This window comes from Pyxicephalus adspersus, chromosome 1, assembly GCF_032062135.1.
Source record: "Pyxicephalus adspersus chromosome 1, UCB_Pads_2.0, whole genome shotgun sequence".
NCBI lineage: Eukaryota > Metazoa > Chordata > Amphibia > Anura > Pyxicephalidae > Pyxicephalus > Pyxicephalus adspersus.
The window spans coordinates 100,868,945-100,888,554 of NC_092858.1; positions in this window are offsets into that span (position 1 = coordinate 100,868,945).

The window sequence follows — 19,610 nt, forward strand, 5'->3', positions numbered from 1 at the left end:
ACATCCACCCATTTGTCTGGAGCGCCATTCCTAAATTATGTGTAAATTACTTGGTTTCTAATCTGCAATACATGCAACAGACTATCACTATACATTACCAATATCAAAACCATTTACCTTGATCTCCAAGCGATGATTTATGGCTAGTGCAGAATGCTCTAATGCTTTGATAACTGATGCATAGGAATCTGAAAATTTAGTATACTTTCCTACAAGAGCAATGCTACATGACTCCAGCAAGCGGTCATATCTAGATGGGAGAGAAAAAAAAAAAAGAAGATAAAAATTTGAGCCAACAAATGTATTTAGGCTTAAATACTGTGTTCCATGACTATTTGAAGAAAAGGCATAGATTTTTATGTAAATTAAATGTCAACTCATTATTAGTAGTATTCATTCAGTATTACAAAGTTTAACCCCCCTTGGCGGTATTCCCAAGTGTGGCTTGGGGTGAATTTTTTTTGTACCAAAAGCGGTAACCCCAAGGCACACTCGGGGTGGCATAGAAAAAATCCTACCTGCTCCCCACAATCCAGCACCGCCCTCCAGCGATCCCTGGCCGGCTTCTGCATCGCATCCTTGGCTTGATCTATGTGATGCGTGAAGCGTCGGTACGCTGGGGAGGCTTGGCCTGCCATGAAATATAAAAGCAGATTAAATTGTAATCTGCTTTTATCACATTGATCACAGTGAAATATATTAAATCCAAAAGTTTATCTATTAGTGCATGCAACAGCTTTGTCCAGTGCCCTGATTTACTGATTATCCACTACCAGCCCTGACTTTGGTCTGAACTTTTCCTGACCTTTTCCTCTGACCTTGAACGTTCCCTTACTTCTTACTGGAATTGTGACCACATCCATGGCTTCCAAAAGGCGTCTCGCCAGCGCAAAAGCTGTTTTTGAACAGCTAGAAAGCAGCGATAGTTATTTAAAGTCACTTCTGGAATTGCGTGATAGTGATTCACCAAAAAACTTGTCATCAGACAGTGAAAGTGAACACAGTGACGAACCTGAGCTTGAGGCCAGTAATGTGGGAACTTGGTGCTCTATTGACTTTGGTAAGGCTCAGGCAGTGCCCCCAAGATTCCCATTTACTGGAGCACATTGTATGAAAGTAGATGCTGAATACGCCGACCCTTTGGCATACCTGCAATTGTTTCTGACCAATGAAGGTATTGAAAAAAAAAAGTTGCTGAGACAAACAGGTACACTGAACAAAAATTAGCTGCTCCACACCTGAGGTTTGCAAGAGGCAGAAAGTGTGAACCAGTGGCCAAAGATGACATATGGCTATTTCTGGGCTTAGTGATACTTCAGGGAGTGGTGGGCAAATCCCTGCAGAAGTGGTATTGGTCAAACACTCGCCACTCCATGCTTTGGCACAATCATGTCAGAGTACATATTTACCCTGATCATGAAATATTTATATTTCGCAAACAGCGAAGAATTTGATGAAACTACTCGTCCTGTACCAAAACTCAAGTAGTCATGAAACAAATTACACTTTATTTCTTCTATAAAAAGAGGAAAACAAACAAAAGAAGGAATGTGCTACAAGAAACAACATACGAGATCCGGAGAGAGTTCCCTGACACTGTTCTGGGTGGGCTTTGTTTTCTGTTCTCCAGTAGCATTGGGCTGCAACACAAATAACTCAATCATTTCAAATAAAGAAGATTACCTCCACTACTGGGAAAGGTAAAAGACCTACCATATATACCCGTGTATAAGCCGATCCGAGTATAAGCCAAGGTATCTATTTTTACCTGGAAAAACAGGAAAAATTGATTGACTCGCATATAAGCCTAGGGTGGCAAATGCTGCAGCTACTGGCAAGTTTCAATATTTCAATATTCAAAATTAATACCAATAAAATTGCATAATATGGTAAACAAATACCATAGTGAGAATTTAGTGGCTAGGTAGGTATACTATTTACCGTACCCAACCACTAAATTCTCTTTAACCTCCCTGGTGGTATGATTCTGTCTGGAAAAAGTGTCTGAACGCAGGACTGCGTTCAGCCACTGTAGCCCCTCGGCGTTCTAATTCTGTCTGTATTCCCACGCAAAAAGTGTTACATTTTTTTGCATGGAAATTTATTTTACATTGTAGGCTTATTCTTAAGCATAGCTCACCAAAATATGTCCAATATTTAATATCAATGGCCAATGGCTTTGTTTTCTGTTCTCCAGTAGCATTGGGCTGCAATTAGAACACAAATAACTCAAAATGATTTCTAGATATGGAGTGTAACCAAATATTTAAATCAATGGCCAAAATTAAAAAATAATTATATATCAATGCAGTCATTTTTTTTATTGTCAGTGCCTTGCACAATTTTTATGCATCACCAAGGCAAAAGACAAAAGCCAGCTGCTAATGCTCCAATATGATCAATAAATGTGACATATCAGAAAACTAGCTGCCATATCAACAAAATACTCAGAATTCCACATGAATACGAGCTCATCATGTTAACAGGCAATAAAACAACAATACTGACTAAGAAGTACATTTTTTTCTCATTAATACACCTTCTTACCTGAGGCACAAGACTGACATGAGTATTGCAGAAATTTATCTTTTAGCTTTGAACTGGAATTGTCGGAAAGCTTCCACAAATGGCATGCTCTCAATATCTCCAACTGTTCCTCCAAGCTGCAAACATATTGAATATTAGCCAAGTAAGAAAGCATTTATTTCAAATACATGGAATGATATCAGTATGGAAATAAAGATAAAACTATGTTGTTTGGGAAACGTGTCAGCACATACAGACATGGGGTGCTGCTCCGTCGCTCTCCCCCTCCCCTCTCCACAGAGCAGAACGGTGCTGTATGTACAGCATCGTTCATGCATCGTGTAGTCCCTTCTCATTGGAAAGGATCGTGAAAGATCCTTTCCAACGACAAAAATTGCAAGTGTGTACGCAGCTTTAGAGTGGGGGAGAGAGAGAAGGAGGAGCCTGGCTTTTGAAGGGCAATGTAATTATGTTAGAAACACAAAATTTTATTAAATTTATACATTTTTTTAAAAACATTGAGACAAATGGGTGACATGTGGCGCCTGCAGGGTGTGATCCTGGGGCGACATGTGGCCCCTGCAGGGTATGATCCTGGGGTGACATGTGGCCCCTGCAGGGTGTGATCCTGGGACGACATGTGGCGACCGCAGGGGAGGATGTGATCCTGGGGTGACATGTGGCGCCCGCAGGGTAGGGTGTGATCCTGGGGCGACATGTGGTGCCTTCGGGGAAGGGCAGTGTGTGACCTGGGGCTGAATGTGTTCGCCGCTGGGTGTGATCCTGGGGCTGCGTGTGGCGGCCGCAGGGGAGGGTGTGATCCTGGGGCGACATGTGGTGCCCTCGGGGAAGGGCAGTGTGTGACCTGGGGCTGAATGTGTTCGCCGCTGGGTGTGATCCTGGGGCTGCGTGTGGCGGCCGCAGGGGAGGGTGTGATCTGGGGCTAAATGTTGAAGCCGCAAGGTTTTATCTGGGGCTGCATGTGGCGGCTGCAGGGTGTGACCTGTGGTTCTCTTGATTATGGCTTCATATGTTCCTATTAAAGTTTTTATTGTCTCTACATTTCACAGCTATACATGCACTAACATGGCTTCTGTGATTTGTCTTTCTGTTTGATCTGTCTGTGTTTTATTTAATAGTTTATATTTTAACATTTCAAATATTTTCAAGAATGTATGCACTGATTATTACTGAAAACTATGTTTCTACACACTGGATCCATATTTGTTTTATTGTTTACTGTGTAATTTAATAAAGCACATGAACATTTGAATTTTGTGTGCATTTTACACATAATAAAGATCACCATTGTGTGTTTCCAATGTAACCTTTTCAATACAGTTTCATTCTATTTGTGCTTTAATAATTCCGGTATTATCATTTACACATATATTGCAAGAAACACAGACTACCATTTCTGGGATCCTTTTGTGTTTTATAATCCAGGGAACTAAACCAGGAATTGGAACAAAATTGAACATAGCATTGTACGCTACTACTCCCACCACATGCCTCTGACTGATTCAACCACCTGGACTCCAACACATCCTCTGCTGCTACCACTCTGAACTGCTATTACATCAAGCCATCTCTGCAACTGATCCATCATATCCCAATCCTGGATCTCAACAAGCTTAGAAGCCTCTCTACCACACATATTACAGAACCTGCTCTCATGGATCTCAGTTTGCTACATTTTTTTTTTGGACTCCTATGGTTCGCAATTCTCTGGTAAAATGTATTATTCACACTGCACTCTCTTTGCTGGCACTATCCCCTATCCTCCCCATTCTGATAACTCATTGACCCTGATTCATCAAGCAGAATCGGATTATCGCTCGCGCATTCGTATTAGCGATCCGGAATCGTACGCGGTCGCGCTATTCAGCAACTGAAAAAGCTCGCGAGAGCAGGTGCGCGCTAATTAATTGCTATGATCTCACCATTGAGCTTTAGAGATCCTCCTTAATCGCGCAGCTGAAATCTAATGGCCTTAATTGGCAGATTCGCGCTCCCTATTGTGAAGGCTGGAATCCGTCTGGCAGTGAGGCGAGTGTACGCGCATACTCGAGTCCGGACCGCGGTAATCCGCGATCGATGGCCGCGCGTACGTTCGCGCTTCCAGCGAGCGCGGATTTCATTGATGAATCAGGGTCATTGTCTCTCTGTTCCTTCACTCTCCTGCTTTCTCTGTCTGTGCTCCTGCACCTTTTTTCTCTACTACTACTTTCTTGTGACATCTCACCCAACCCTGCCTCTCCCTTCCATGTGCTCTCAGCAAGACACTCCGTTCTCCGAACCTCATGCCCATTCACCTTACCCATAAGTGCTTACCCCCTCTCTCTGGCAGTCTATGGAATGCCAGATCTGTTGGCAACAAATTAACCTCCATACACAACCTTCTCCTTTCTAAATCTCTGAACTTCCCGGCTCCCACTGAAACCTGTCATTCCTCCTTCGACTTCTCTCACCTGTACATACAGAATCCTTCCTACCCCACTGTAAGGAGTGTAATTTTGCTGAGTCTTGAAGTTAAGTTGTTTTTGTGTTTTTTTGCTATAATTTGCAGATAATTGAGTTGTGTCAAAACTAGTTATATCCTCCTTATCAGTAGGTCAATATTTACTCCATCCTTACCTTGCAGCTTCTTACCTTGAAACATCTTGCTCAGCGAAGTTGTTAATTAAGTTTCTTGTTATTGACTAACTACTAAGTTTCTTCCACCTTGTTGTCTGACTATATAAACTGCGATGTGATAATAACATTTTGAGAAGTGATATAACTATATGCTTGAGCTGCTTGTGTGTTATTCACTGCTCCCAACGTGTTGAAAACAGAGGCCATGATAGAGAGGGAACCTGATCAGGGATCAGCAAGAAATCGCCTTAACACCCACCCTCTCTCTTCTTCACCTCTTTTGAAGTCCACTCTGTCCGTCTCTTCAGCCCCTCACCTTTAATTGTTGCTGTTGTCTACTGACCCCCTGGCCCAGTATCACAATTTTTGTCTGTTGGCTCCCACACATTCCTTCCCATGGCCTGCCCACCCTCATCCTTGGTGACTTTAATGTTGCAGTGGATGAGCCCAACCATCCTTCCCCAGCCAAACTACTCTATATTACATCCTCATTTGGACTCACACAGAACATCAATGGCCCCACATACATCGCTGGACACACTCTAGACCTGGTATTTTCAAAGCTCTGCAACCTCACCCTCCTTGACAACTCACCATTTATCCTTTGTGATCACAATCATCTTCAACCTATCAAACTCTTGTCCCCCCTTTGCCTCATCCAAGACCTGGCCAATGGCAGAGTGATATCCGTAACCCTGACCATAACCTATTTTCAAACTGCCTTATGTCCCAAACCACGACCCCCTCTAAAATCACCTCCCCAGATGTGGCTACCACCCAGGTATACCACTCTCTTTCCTTGGCTCTGGATAAAGTTGCCCCTGCCAATCCCCGACCCTGGCACAACAATCACACCAAACAGCTACATAAGACTGTTCGTGCAACTGAGCGCAAGTGGAGGAAGTCTGCCCTCAGTGCTGACATCATGGACTATAAAGCCAAAAGCATTAACACTATTCACTGTCACCAAGCAAAATCATTTCTCTGCTGTCATTTCTTCTCAATTTTCCAATTCACCCAACCTCTTCTCAACAATTGACTCCTTCCTAAACCCCACACCTGCTCCCCCCACAACAACCTTCACTGCCCAAAACATTGCCACCTACTTTAGAGAGAAAATTGACAAAATCAGACACCATGTCTCTGCTCACCGGGCCACTCCAACCATATTTACCTCTTCCACCTGTAAATCATCACTGGTCTCCCTCAGCCCTGTTACTGTGGACGAAGTCTCCTCCACCCTGGCTCCCACCCTAACCGAACTATTAAACCTCTCCCTTTCCACTGGTTTATACCCCTCCACTTTCAAACATGCCATAATTCTCTCTATCCTGAAGAAACCTTCACTAGACCCCTCCCTACCCCCTAACTACTGTCTTATTTCCCTCCTCCCATATGTCTCTAAACTCCTTAAACGCCTTGTCTACAAAAGACTCACCCATTACCTGAGCACCAACTCTCTCCTTGACCCCCTCCAGTCTGGTTTTAGAGCTGCCCACTCCACTGAAACAGCCCTTACTAAAGTGGCCAATGACCTCATCAGAGCTAAGTCTCAAGGCAACTTTTCCCTGCTCCTTCTCCTTGATCTTTCCTCTGCCATCTGTACCATCTGTATGCTGATGACACTCAAATCTATCTGTCCACCCCTGACCTGTCTCCCTCAGTCCTGGATAAGGTCTCATGCTGCCTGTCAGCCATCTCATCATGGATGTCTGACCGATTCCCGAAAATCAACCTGGATAAAACAGAACTCATCATCATCCCGCCCTCAAATTCAATATCTCCCCCTGACATACTTCTAAGTGTTAATAACACTGTTATTTGGCCCTCCCCTCAGGCATATTGTCTTGGTGTCTCCTTTGACTCTGCCCTCTCATTTACCCCCCATATTCAGAACCTTTCCAGGTCGTGTCACTTTCATCTACGCAACATCTCCAAAATCCACCCCTACCTGTCCCCTGAGACCACCAAACTCCTTGTACATGCTCTTATCATCTCCCGTCTGGACTACTGTAACATCGTCCTCTCTGGTATTCCACTAACAAGGATCTCTCCTCTAAAATCTATTATGAATGCTGCAGCCAGACTCATCCATCCTTCTCACCGCTCCTCTTCTGCTGCATCTCTTTGCAGATCTCTACACTGGCTTCCATTTCACCTTAGAATCAAATTCAAGCTCCTGTGCTTCCCCTTCAAATCCCTCCACAGGTCTTGTCCAACTTTAATTTTTGACCTGGTAAAAAAATACTCCCCCAATCGCTCTCTCCGTTCCTCTGATGACCTATAGCTGACTTTCTCACTCATATCCTCATCACACGCACGGCTACAAGACTTTTCTAGAGCTCCCCCAAATCTCTGGAATGGTTCTCCCGTCCTATTTGGCTTGCTCCTACTTTCTGCTCATTTAAAAGAGCACTCAAAACCCATTTTTTCAAACTTGCCTACCCATCTTCTTCTGTCGTTTGAAACCCTCACTACTTCCCACCACTACATATCTCTCCTCCTATTGTGTGTTAATTCCCCCACCTACTAGATTGTAAGCTCTTCCAGGCAGGGTCCTCTCCTTCTGTGTCACTGTCTATATTTGTTTGTCATTTGCAATCCCTATTAAATGTACAGCATTGCATAATATGTTAGCGCTATATAAATCCTCTTTAATAATAAAGACCAAGCTCATGAATTTGTACAATGTGCATACTTTTCTTTCTTTTACTTTTAGTGTATTATTTTTTTTTTTAAAGATGCAATGTAGAAAAACATATAATGTAGCAGTTAGCACAGGGCAAGAATAAAAGAGGTCCATGCATCATCAAGTTAAATGTGACCCCTATAAAAGCAGTTCATCCTTGGAGAGGTTAAAAGGCAAAAGATATATGAAAGAGACACGGGCACACAATGAAGCATGAGCGCCTTCATGTGGCTCAACATGGAATTACAAAAGGAATGGTAAAGTATCATTTAGGTGCAGTGAATCCTCAAGGAGTCTTTTATAGACAATGATGATAGAAAATACCATATAACAGTATGATGTGTGCCATCCATTGAAACAGGTAGGGGCATTGCTAGGATCCCAAATAATCTGGTATTATCATGAATACATTATTATGAGCCACAGAAAAGAATGGGTATGACCATGACAGAGTGTAGGCCAAGTAATGTGTGTAGGAAAAAAATATGAATCCAGGTGTGGTAGACACTGTTTAAAAAAAACTCTTGAAAAATTATAGCAACTTAGTGAGCACGCACTGGTAAACATCCTCCAATTGGCCAGCCCTGGATAACATATACACAAGTATAGTAATTTGGTGTTTGCATTTTCTTACAACCACCCTCCAATATGAAAAGGCACCTTTGTATTTGAATTGTTTGAAAACTACTTCATTGAATAAACAGGAACATATAAACTAGTCCAATTATATGTGCTATTTTTGTATATTGAGACTGGAATATTAATGAATATGCACAGAAGGCAGGAGGACTGTTAGAAGTCAAACACAAAGAGCAGAGCAAACTGTAATAGCATTACAGTGCAACATTAGCTACTCCTGGTAGATCTGATGTCATTTTTTTAGTCTGCATAATAAAGAATGTCCTGCAACTTGCAGCATTTACACTGCTCAAACTGCATGGGCATTTTGTCAGGGACTAGACAATGACCTATGGCCCAATGGTCATCCATAGTACTTCAAACCAAACCAAGGTTATAATTATAGATTTGCAGTCAGAGATGCATTTTGTCCTAAAATGTTGGTATAGTGTTATAGGCACCAATGGCCCAGTGTACTCTATCATTAGTTAGTGATAGACTTGGGGTGACTTCTAGTCCAGGGGTTGATGACCTTCATCTTAAGAAATGCACAAAGATATTACTCCAATTCAAATCCTAGCCATAAAGTATAAGTCAGATGACAAACGCAGGAAAAAAAACAATACCAGGTGAGAGGTGTGTTTAAGGCACAGACAAATATTATACAGGAACATTAATTAAGGATCAGTGTCCTGCAGTTGATCAGGAATGATAGTACATAGCTAATTTTGAACGGCCAATGATGCCAGTGAAGTATGAATATAGGTAGAAAGTATTGTAAATGGAAAATGTATGAGCAGAAGATTGACCACGACTATTGAATTGTAGCTATTTTTTGTATGTAAAGGGTTGGAAATGATTAAAGCAAAGAGTAAAACCTAAAAAGCAAAGTAAAACCCTATTAGGTATGAAAGTCAGATAAATATAAAAAATGAGCGAATACCAAAGAGGAATGATAGCATTGGGATACCAGGTTGAACCGAACTATTAAGAACTGTGGTTGTTCATAAATCAGCAGCCAGTTGTCCAGTGTTCAGCAGTAGGACTACCTTTAATGCTAAGAAGGTAATAATATAAATAAATGGCTTCCTAAGGTCTGTTAGAAACATAATACAACTGCAAAAGACATTTCTTATGTTTTCCAGTCTTACAGATGCCCCTAATGACAGCACCATGTTTTATGATGACACTTTTTTTGAAAATTCATCAGGATGAGATGTCATTTTTTCTGATTTTAGTATTCTCTATAAAGATTCATTTTTAATCATGCTATGTTTTATCTGCGTGCTGGATCTTTGCTATAATGGTATTAATTAAATGTAAGTTTCTTAAAAGTATTATGTGGTGTGGTATGAACTATAACTATGTTTACCAAACTGATTCTCTTCAGCATTGTATGTATGAACTGTAACCTATTTACTAAATTGTCCCTGACTGCTGACTCTCTTCTCCATGGTATGTATTAACTATACCCTACTGTGTTTCCTGCTGAGTAAGCAGCCCAGCAGTGCCTGTTTAGTACTGGTCGAAATGTGTCCTGGCTGGTAAAGAAGCAGCGTGGAGTATATTTATAAGTAATCCCTGAAAAGGCATGCTGGGTGGGTACACTATGGTATTTTTTTCTTCCAACTAGAACCAACAGCATGCCCATGTTTCCACCACTGATACCAACAACAGGGCAATATTTTTACAATAAACACAATGTCAAGATACAATTCCATACACTAACACTATTATTGGGGCATTATTCCTCCCTCCCATAGCAATAATGATACCCTATTTCTCACACCACTACCAATAACAGGAAATTTTACCTCCAACCAACAAAACCAATAAGGAATTATACATCTCACTGATGGGACAATTTTCTTCCTACTAACTATTAACAATCGGGCATTATTTCTCCGACCACTCAAATGTTGAGATACTATTCTTTCCACTAGCATCAATGATGTCTGTTTTATTCACAGACAACGATATTGGGGTACTATTGCTACCAGGCAACATTCCTAATACTCTACTATTTACTATTTCCCCTACTGAAACCAACAATGGGACACTTTTCTCCTTATTGTCATCAGTATTAGGGTGCTATTACTTCCACTGACACCAATATTGGGTCACTATATTTACACTGAAACCAATAATGGACACTATTGCTAATAGCAATGATGGGGAACTATTACTTCCACTGATACCAAAGATGGTCAACCCTAGGCCCTACTCACGAGGGGTGTAGAGGCATTTTTACGAAAATTACATTTCGAATTTCTAAAAATTTTAAAAAGACTGTGACCATTTTTCTTTTATAAAAGATTTAGAACCCGGATAATTTTCTGTACAATCTTTTACCTAGTCCAGTGATTTTTTACCCCTATCCAGGAGTGAATTGATGCTTCTACTCCTGATACCCTTATTCAGAACCTGCTGCAATAAGTGGTTATAGTAGCTATAGATGGAGTGGTATTTATTAGCTATGATGTATTAAACTTGTTCTGCTAAACTTCCAAAGTAAACTTACCTGGATGCTCTAGGTTATAAGTAGTTCATGCCAACATTTTAGCTATAGACTATGCTAGTTAATGTACTTGTGTGACTGCACTTAAAGGAACACATCAGCTGAATTGCACAACAGCACTTTGGAATGAACCCTGCTGTCTGCCATGTCATTGTTCCAACCTTGCTTCTTTATACTCTTGAACACAGCTTCTCACTATTTCTGCAAACTAGCTAAGAATAATGGGAGGGAGGGAAAGGGCCACAACTCTGATTCTTTATAAGTGAACTCAGAGGTCTGTAGAGTGGAACTATTACAGTCTGCAGAAACTTTTAATGCTTTTTTTCTGAATCCAGGTTTACTTAAATAAGTCTCACACATTTTGTCTGTGTTATTTTTAGTCATGATTCACAGAATGGAACAAACATACTGTACTGAGGTCAAACTGTAGTCTTATGGCATCTGTATGCATTTTTCTCTCAAATGGCACTTCGCAACAGATGCACCGAGCCTTGCATGACTAGGTCATATGATCTCTCATTAAAAGCATCTAGTACCTAGCATCTAGTACCTAGTATCTAGTGCAAAAGGTCACACATAGATCTCTTACCCAAGTCGTTCCCCCCAGCATGGATCACTAAATTACCCCGGGGCCTATCCATAGCCCCACATTTTTGCACTTCTGGCACCACTCTGCTCCATAGAAGTCCTGGCCCCCCCCCGATCCAGCGAACCAGAGTTTCCTCCCTGGAAAGACCCAGCTGACGTCCGTCCTGCCTCACTGCAGCTCTCTTCGCTCCATACCACACATAGGAGTGCCTGACAATCCATACCAGGCAAGGAAAACTGTCTAAGGAAAAACAAAGAAAAACAAGTTCCAGTCCCAAAATCTCCCAACAAAACCACCCACACCAGGATCAATTGAAAACACCCCGCATTTCCCATACACATCACATCACATCAAATGAGGCCTAATATAGAACCGAAACCTTCTCAATTCAAACCTACCAATCCTTTGAATGACATCCTCCCCCAAGCGCCACCTAGCTGCCTCTGTGGCGGTCCCAATTTCAAAAGAATAGGAAGAATACCCCTTCCCATCCAGACCCAACTTGGCCAAGCAGTTCTGAAACTCTGCCACGAACTGAAACCTGGATAAAAAGGACCCATCAGCATGCACAAACAAAGGCTCCATTGCGGTCGATCGAACCCCCAGAAATTCCTCCACTGCTTGAACAGGACATACACCCGAACCCGCCAATCAAAACACAACCAACCGAAAACTCCTGCCGCACTGATCCGTTTTAGACTTTTTACAAAGAAAACTCACCCTATCCGAGGAACACTCCAGATCCTGCCTCAGAATTCCACCGTCTCTGTTCCTGACCGGACTGGCTGATTCCCCCAGACGCATAGCCCCAAAAAAAATGCAACCACAAAAGCTGTTTTAAATAAAATGCATTCATAGCTCCCGGAACAGACCTCTCCCCCAAAACATCAACCAATCCTTGCAGCAGATCAAAAGATACTGGGTGCCGGATATCCGGAACCCTCAGGCCCCTCCTACAACCTTTCAAAGCCTGACACACTAAAAATTCCTTAGTAATGTCCTGCCACCCATGAAGCTTAAGCCAAAAGGCCATACCGGCCATCTTTCTACTTATCACTGCCCTAGAGACCCCAGCCGCGAAATCTGAGGCTAGCTAAAATAAAAGCAACTGTGCAAAATAAAAGCACTGCCTTACGCTGGCGGAACGGCTCATCGTAATGCAGCCAAGCAGTACCCCCATAGAGCCTATAGGTTTCCCTGATTGTGTCAAGATAAAACAAAGCAGCACAGAGGTTGGGCTGCTTTTCCCCCACCACACTTGCCAGAATTCCAAAGACCTTCAGCCAATTGAAGAACGTGCAAGGAATCAAACGAAAATGCCTCTGCCTCTATGCAGATTAAATTTTTCCAAGGGCAGCAGTGAAAAAATATCAACAAACTCCCCCTTCCAAATCTTATCACACACCTCCTTCAAATGTGCCTCCAGAGGCCCCTCAAAACACACATAAACCTCCCCCCTCGCTGAATCATTGAGACCACCACTGAGTTTCCCCCACATAAGGAACACCGTAATGTTTAAATAATAGGAAAGCCAATACAAGCGCCAGCCTGTCAGCCCCTGTACAATCCACCCCACAGCAAAAAACCCGCACCCTCCATCCACCAGCTCCTTCCCCCAGGACCCATCAAGCACCTACCTGACAGCCCCGCTCCACTGGGGCCTGCCAGTTCCTCCCTTGGACCCCTCTCCGTCTCCCTTGCCTGGCCCGCCTCTCCTTCCTCTGCTAAAGATGAGAGTTCCCCTTCCCAAAGGGGAACCTCTCCACCAAGGGACGCAGCCACGTCACTTCCAGTGGAACCCTGTGACGCGGCCCACCACTCCTTCGTGTCACTTCCAGTCACAAACCGCCTCCTCTTCGTGGAGCGCCTCTTGTGTGCAGACCAGGCTCTGGAGGCAGCAGGGGACCGCGCCACTACCACCAAAGAACTCTGGTCCAAAACTGGGGCCTCCGCTGTAGCACGTGCGATTGGGCCGGCCGTCAATCCCCTCCGCCAGAAACCCGCTGTATGCGAGCCCCTGGCAAAACAGGTCACCTGCACAGTAGTGAGGGAGCTGCGCCCCCTGGCAGCCGCTGGCGATGAGGATTCCTTCCTAGCCTGGCACTGCCCGTGGCCCTGACAACCCTGGCAGGCTTACTAGAAGGGTGCCTAGAGGGGCTCCCACTCTGGCACTGAGCTCTTGAAAAAACCTCCGCCTCCCTAATCTGGGCCATGAGGTCTTCCAAAGATGGAACTACTTCTGATCCAACTACTATGGATCCAACTACTTCTGATCCACCTCTTTTAAGCCCTTGCATACCATTTCTCCTCCTACCCCCCTTATATTACTTTAGCTCACCCCCTCCCCCTAGCAGACCACTGAACCCCTTCCAAACCTGCTCTAGGCCTTCCCCCCTGTCATGTGGCCCCTGCGCCTAATGCTTACAGATACAGGCCTCACTTTAGGATTCCAACAAATGTGCATTTTCATTATTTTCCTTCTGTTTTGCTTTTGAAAAATCAACAATAATAAAGAAAAGGTTTGAAGTGTGGTCCATACACCTCTTGAATTCATCTCTAGTGGAGCGTTATCTTGTAAGTAGGTCTTTTGCTAAAGAGAAAAAAATGATAACCAGCATTACATGAAAAGAAAACAAACATTTGGCCTAACATGGTTTCCTATCTTTATCATGTGCAATGTTTTGTAATTTCTTACATTTTTAACACCTATCATTGATTGCACTGACATATAGCGCTGTGCTTTATGTCAGAGCTATATTTGAATGAAACGCATCAAGACATTTCAACCAAACTTGTCATACATATGACTCAGACCTATGTGAGTGCACTGGCTAATCAGTTTTAGGAATCGCAAAGACCTGATATTTGCACAGTTACATACTAAGATATTGGGCTGTCATATGCCCCCACACTCATTTTTCTATTTCATCTGGAAGGGGGCAAACCCAGGAACTTCTCAGCACCCCCTCATATGTATGTATGTACATATGTGTGTATGTCATCACTGGGAAACACATGGAGACATTTCAACCAAACTTGCTAGACATATGACTGAGACTCATGTGAGTGCACCAGCTTATCTTTGTACAGCGCTGTGCTATATGTCAGAACTATATTTGGATGTATGTATGTTTGTTCCACCATCACTGGAAAACACATCAAGACATTCAAACCAAACTTGCTTTACATATGACTGAGACTCATGTGATTGCACCAGTCATTTTTGTACAGCACTGTGCTTTATGTCGGATTCTTATTTGGATGTATGTATGTGTGTCATCACTAGGAAACGCATGGAGACATTTTAACCAAATTGCTAGACATACGAGGGGGTGCTGAGAAGTTCTTGGCTTTGCCCCCTTTAAGATGAAATAGAAAAATAAGTGTGGGGGCATATGACAGCCTGTTATCTTAGTATGTAACTGCAAAAATCTCCCCCTGACATATATCTAACTGTTAACAACACTGTTATTCGGCCCTCCCCTCAGGCACGTTGTCTTGGTGTCACCTTTGACTCGGCCCTCTCATTTACCCCCATATTCAGAACATTTCCAGGTCCTGTCACTTTCACCTACGCAACATCTCCAAAATCCGCCCCTACCTGTCCCCTGAGACCACCAAACTCCTTGTACATGCTCTTATCATCTCTCGTCTGGACTACTGTAACATTCTCCTCGCTGGTATTCCACTAACCCGACTCTCTCCTCTACAATCTATTATGAATGCTGCAGCTAGACTCATCCATCCTTCTCACCGCTCCTCTTCTGCTCCATCTCTTTGTAGTTCTCTCCATTGACTTCCATTTCAACTTAGAATCAAATTTAAGCTCCTGTGCTTTGCCTTCAAATCCCTACACAGTTATTGTCCCACTTACCTTTCTGACATGGTTAAAAAATACTCCCCCTGCCGCTCTCTCCGCTCCTCCAATGACCTACTAATGACTTCCTCCCTCATAACCTCATCACACGCACGGTTACAAGACTTCTCTAGAGCTGCTCCAACTCTCTGGAATGGTCTTCCTCGTCCTATTTGGCTTGCTCCTACTTTCTGCTCATTTAAAAGAGCGCTCAAAACCCATTTTTTCAAACTTGCCTACCCGGCTTCTTCTGTCAATTGAAACCACCACTACTTCCCACCACTACATATCTCCCATCCTATTGTGTGTGAAATTCCCCCACCTACTAGATTGTAAGCTCTTCGGGGCGGGGTCCTCTCCTCCTGTATCACTGTCTGTATTAGTCTGTCATTTGCAATCCCTATTTAATGTACAGCGCTGCGTAATATGTTGGCGCTATATAAATCCTGTTTATTAATAACAATAATAATAATAAAATATCAGGTCTTTGTGATTTCATTTAGTGAGAAGCGGTGATGGCAGAGGCACAAGCAAGTTTCACGTCGTTGGAGTTACGGGCCGTCATGAAGTTTTTGTTTCTCCAGGGAAGTCAACAAAGGACATTCACAATGAGATGTCCCAAACATTTGGGGAGAAGTGTCCTTCCTTTCCCCGGAGAAACAAAAACTTCATGACTTTAAATTTTGTATTGGATTCAATACAAAATAACTGTATTGAGTCCACTACAAAGAAATCTTTATATTATATATATACTGTATATATAATTACATTATATATATTTTTTACATGCTTCCGTACACTTATATTACATGTTTCACTATTTTTTATTAGATTTTTGTGTTTTTTTTATTTAAAGTTTATTATTAAATGTATTAAATTTATTAACTATTGGACATATTTCGATGAGTTATGCCTAAAAATTATAGCCTACAAACTAAACTAAATTTCCATGCAAAAAATGTAAGGCATTTTGCATGAACATACGGACAGAATTAGAACGCTATGGGGGTTAGGTAGTAAATCAAGGATATAACATATACATTTCTAAAGTTTCACAATGAGTATACACCTTGTAAATTACTACTGAAGGATTATACTGCATTCTTCTTTACGTTGAACTTTATCTTCAAATAAATCCATTTTTATTTGAAACAAAGTGCTTGTTTCTTTGACACAATGTGTGTGACATGGGAAATTTTTTCTCTGTGCGCTTTTTTTGTGTGCATGGTGTCTGGTGTTTTAACTGCTTCCTCCTGTAAGTAAAATCTAGGTTTGAAATTTGTTTTATATCCTTTGTGGCTGTTGAGGAATATATTTAAATAATTTTGTGCCAGAGTTTAGCTTCAACCCTAAATAAATAAGCTCTAAAGTTTTTATTGTGTTAATTTTTGTCTTACTTTGAAGCACAATAAAACCCTATATAGTTCTGCTTTAAAGTAACCCTCAAAAGTAAAATCTGGGACCAGGAATGTCCTTAATCACAGAAGGGACAGGAAATGCCCATGCAATAAAATAAACTCACCTGTCCCTGTTCTTTGGTGGGTGTCGCCATCTTTTTCCTCCCTCTCTTGTTTCGATCTTCAGCCAACCTAATTGGCTGGTCCAGGATGATTTGACTCCTGCACAGACTTGCAGGAATTAATTCAGGCTCCACAGCCACTTTAACGAACAGATCTGCAATGGACAAAGACCAACTATCCAATAATCCGGCGCATTTTGCAGATAAAACCGCTTCCTCAGGAGATAGATAGTGGTGTATTACCAAAGAGCTTTCCTATCATTTAAACATGAGCCTAGATATACACCATAGCTTGGGCATTAGCAACATTGGATTCAGGTCTTATCAGGATTGCCCCACATTATGCTTGGTCCAAAGAGATGCTCCAAGAAGGACTCAAAAAAAGGAAATCCTTTACTGGCTTGTGTCATGGTGCTGCGCCCATCTACATCTGATGTTGAAAGTTTTCAAGTACAACTTTAGTTTCACTTTAATTGGTTTGTTTCAACAATATTCTTTGTAGCAGGTGTGTGAAAATAAAAAAGTTGGTCCAATACGGAAAGGGTTATACTTACATAAGGTTATTTGCAAATATGTGATCTACATCTCCCAAGTCATATATTTTTAAATAAATAGGGAAGAAAGAGCTCAGACACCTAATAGTAGTACCTGCAAATAAGAAACAGCTTTTTATGCAGGCACAGATGATATGTTTCCATTACTGTTTGCATTATTGAGAACACAGAGGTGTCAGAAAAGAACACACACATCCCCTTTTACCACTTTTCTCCTAGGAATGATGGGTATCATCAATATCTTGTATCACGTATAATGGGATTGTCACATGACAATAGAAGAGGTACTGGGGACGTAGGGTAAAATGTTTCCATGGGTACAAGCTGTATGACCTCATGGCCTGGTAAAATCATTGAGTGTTTGCTGTTAAAGTTCATATGGATGTGAGGTAGTTAAACAAGAAAATAAAGACATAGGAAGCATATGGCACTTTATTCTTTATCTGTAACATATTGTAGTATTAACGAGAAATGTTTCTGTCTAGGACACTTCAGCTGGGAAAAATACTTGAAGAAGGGATCCCAGCCGGCCTCAACACATTGCTTCAGACAACCTGCCTGCATAACTACAAGGGTGTGGTAGAACAAATATCTTGAAAATTGATTTATAACTCGTTTATTTGATTAAAAAAAATGAGGACCTAAAAATACATTTGGCATACTGCCTATTAGCATACTGCTTCATAACCTGGAGCTCAAGTTCTAACAACAATCCAAGTTTTTTTAGTAATCTCACATATGCACAAAATGAAGATTACAAAGGAGGCTACAAACCTGTAGTGATAAGAATACTAGCTACCAGTGCTGGCCTTCTGATAAGAATACTAGTTGTCTGTTTCTTTAGTAATTTATCAGGCTCTGTTCTAGAACAAGACTCTCTGACCTGCATACTGGTTCCATGTCAGTGCATTAGAAAGCAATTGAAATGATTTAATGGCCACACAAGTAGAATTTTCAGATCAGTTGCAGTGTATATAATCTCTCAACAGGTTTATGTAGGGCCTAGATTTGGTATGTGTCAACACATTGATTGATTAATCAAAGGAGGCGACAGGAAGCTCTTAGAGGGGAACTATTAGGTTGGCAGGCAATCATTATTGTAGTTGCTTGGAATATTTATATATACAATCGGAAGTTTTCTGTAACCTGTGCACACTTTCTGGAGCACAACAGGTAACAGTGTTGTATGTCCTTTAAACTGTGATTGGAACCCAACTGATTGATTTTCGGTTATTATTCAGAGTAGGGGGAAACTTTACTGATGTCCTTCAATTCTCATACTACAGCCACACTGAAGTTATCTTCACATTGGCAGCATCCTTTCTTAGCAGACATTGTCTGGGCAAAGCTTTGCTGTTTGTATGTAAATGTCTGACAATTAATTTCTGTAAATGTCAAGTTTTCAGAAATTAAAAAAAAAACATGTAACCTGTGTGATGACAGATGAGAAGGGTGATAATCAATGGAGTTTGGCTTTTCCCAATACATCTGCTAACTATTTCTCATAGTCTTACAGTCATATTCATAGATGCAGAGCAAACATTTTTTCTTCTGCTGAAGTTACTTGCTGCTAAGGAGACATTGCCCAAGGTAAATATATTCTTGACGTGTTTAGTATAGATGGGTTTGCTTCAAACAGATTTTCCAAGTAAGTCTATGGAGACTCAAACCTGCTGGAAGTCGGTCAGAAGGTTACCGCACCTGTTAATACATTACGAATAGCAGAAAAGTCTCAAATTGATGCCAGTGCCCCCTTGAAAAATCAGACGTTATCTTTCTAACAAACTGGCCCATAGTAGTCTCATGGTAGTGGATAAAGGGACAAGGACTTTGTTCTTGGAAACCTCTAAATGCTGTAAAACATCAAACCCCAAGATTTTCTTTTAATTTGTACGAATGTTGAGGTAATTTTTTTTGTGATCTTTGAAAATCAAAAATTGCTTTCAAAACAAAAAATTGAAATTCTAAATGAGATTAGTTTTTAAACTGTCATTTTCAACTAGTTGTGGAATTTGCTACCAGAAAGCCACACACTTTAAGTTATGGTAAAGTATCTAAAGCAGTTTTTTTACTTCTCCTTTCTATAATTTCTATAATTTTTTTT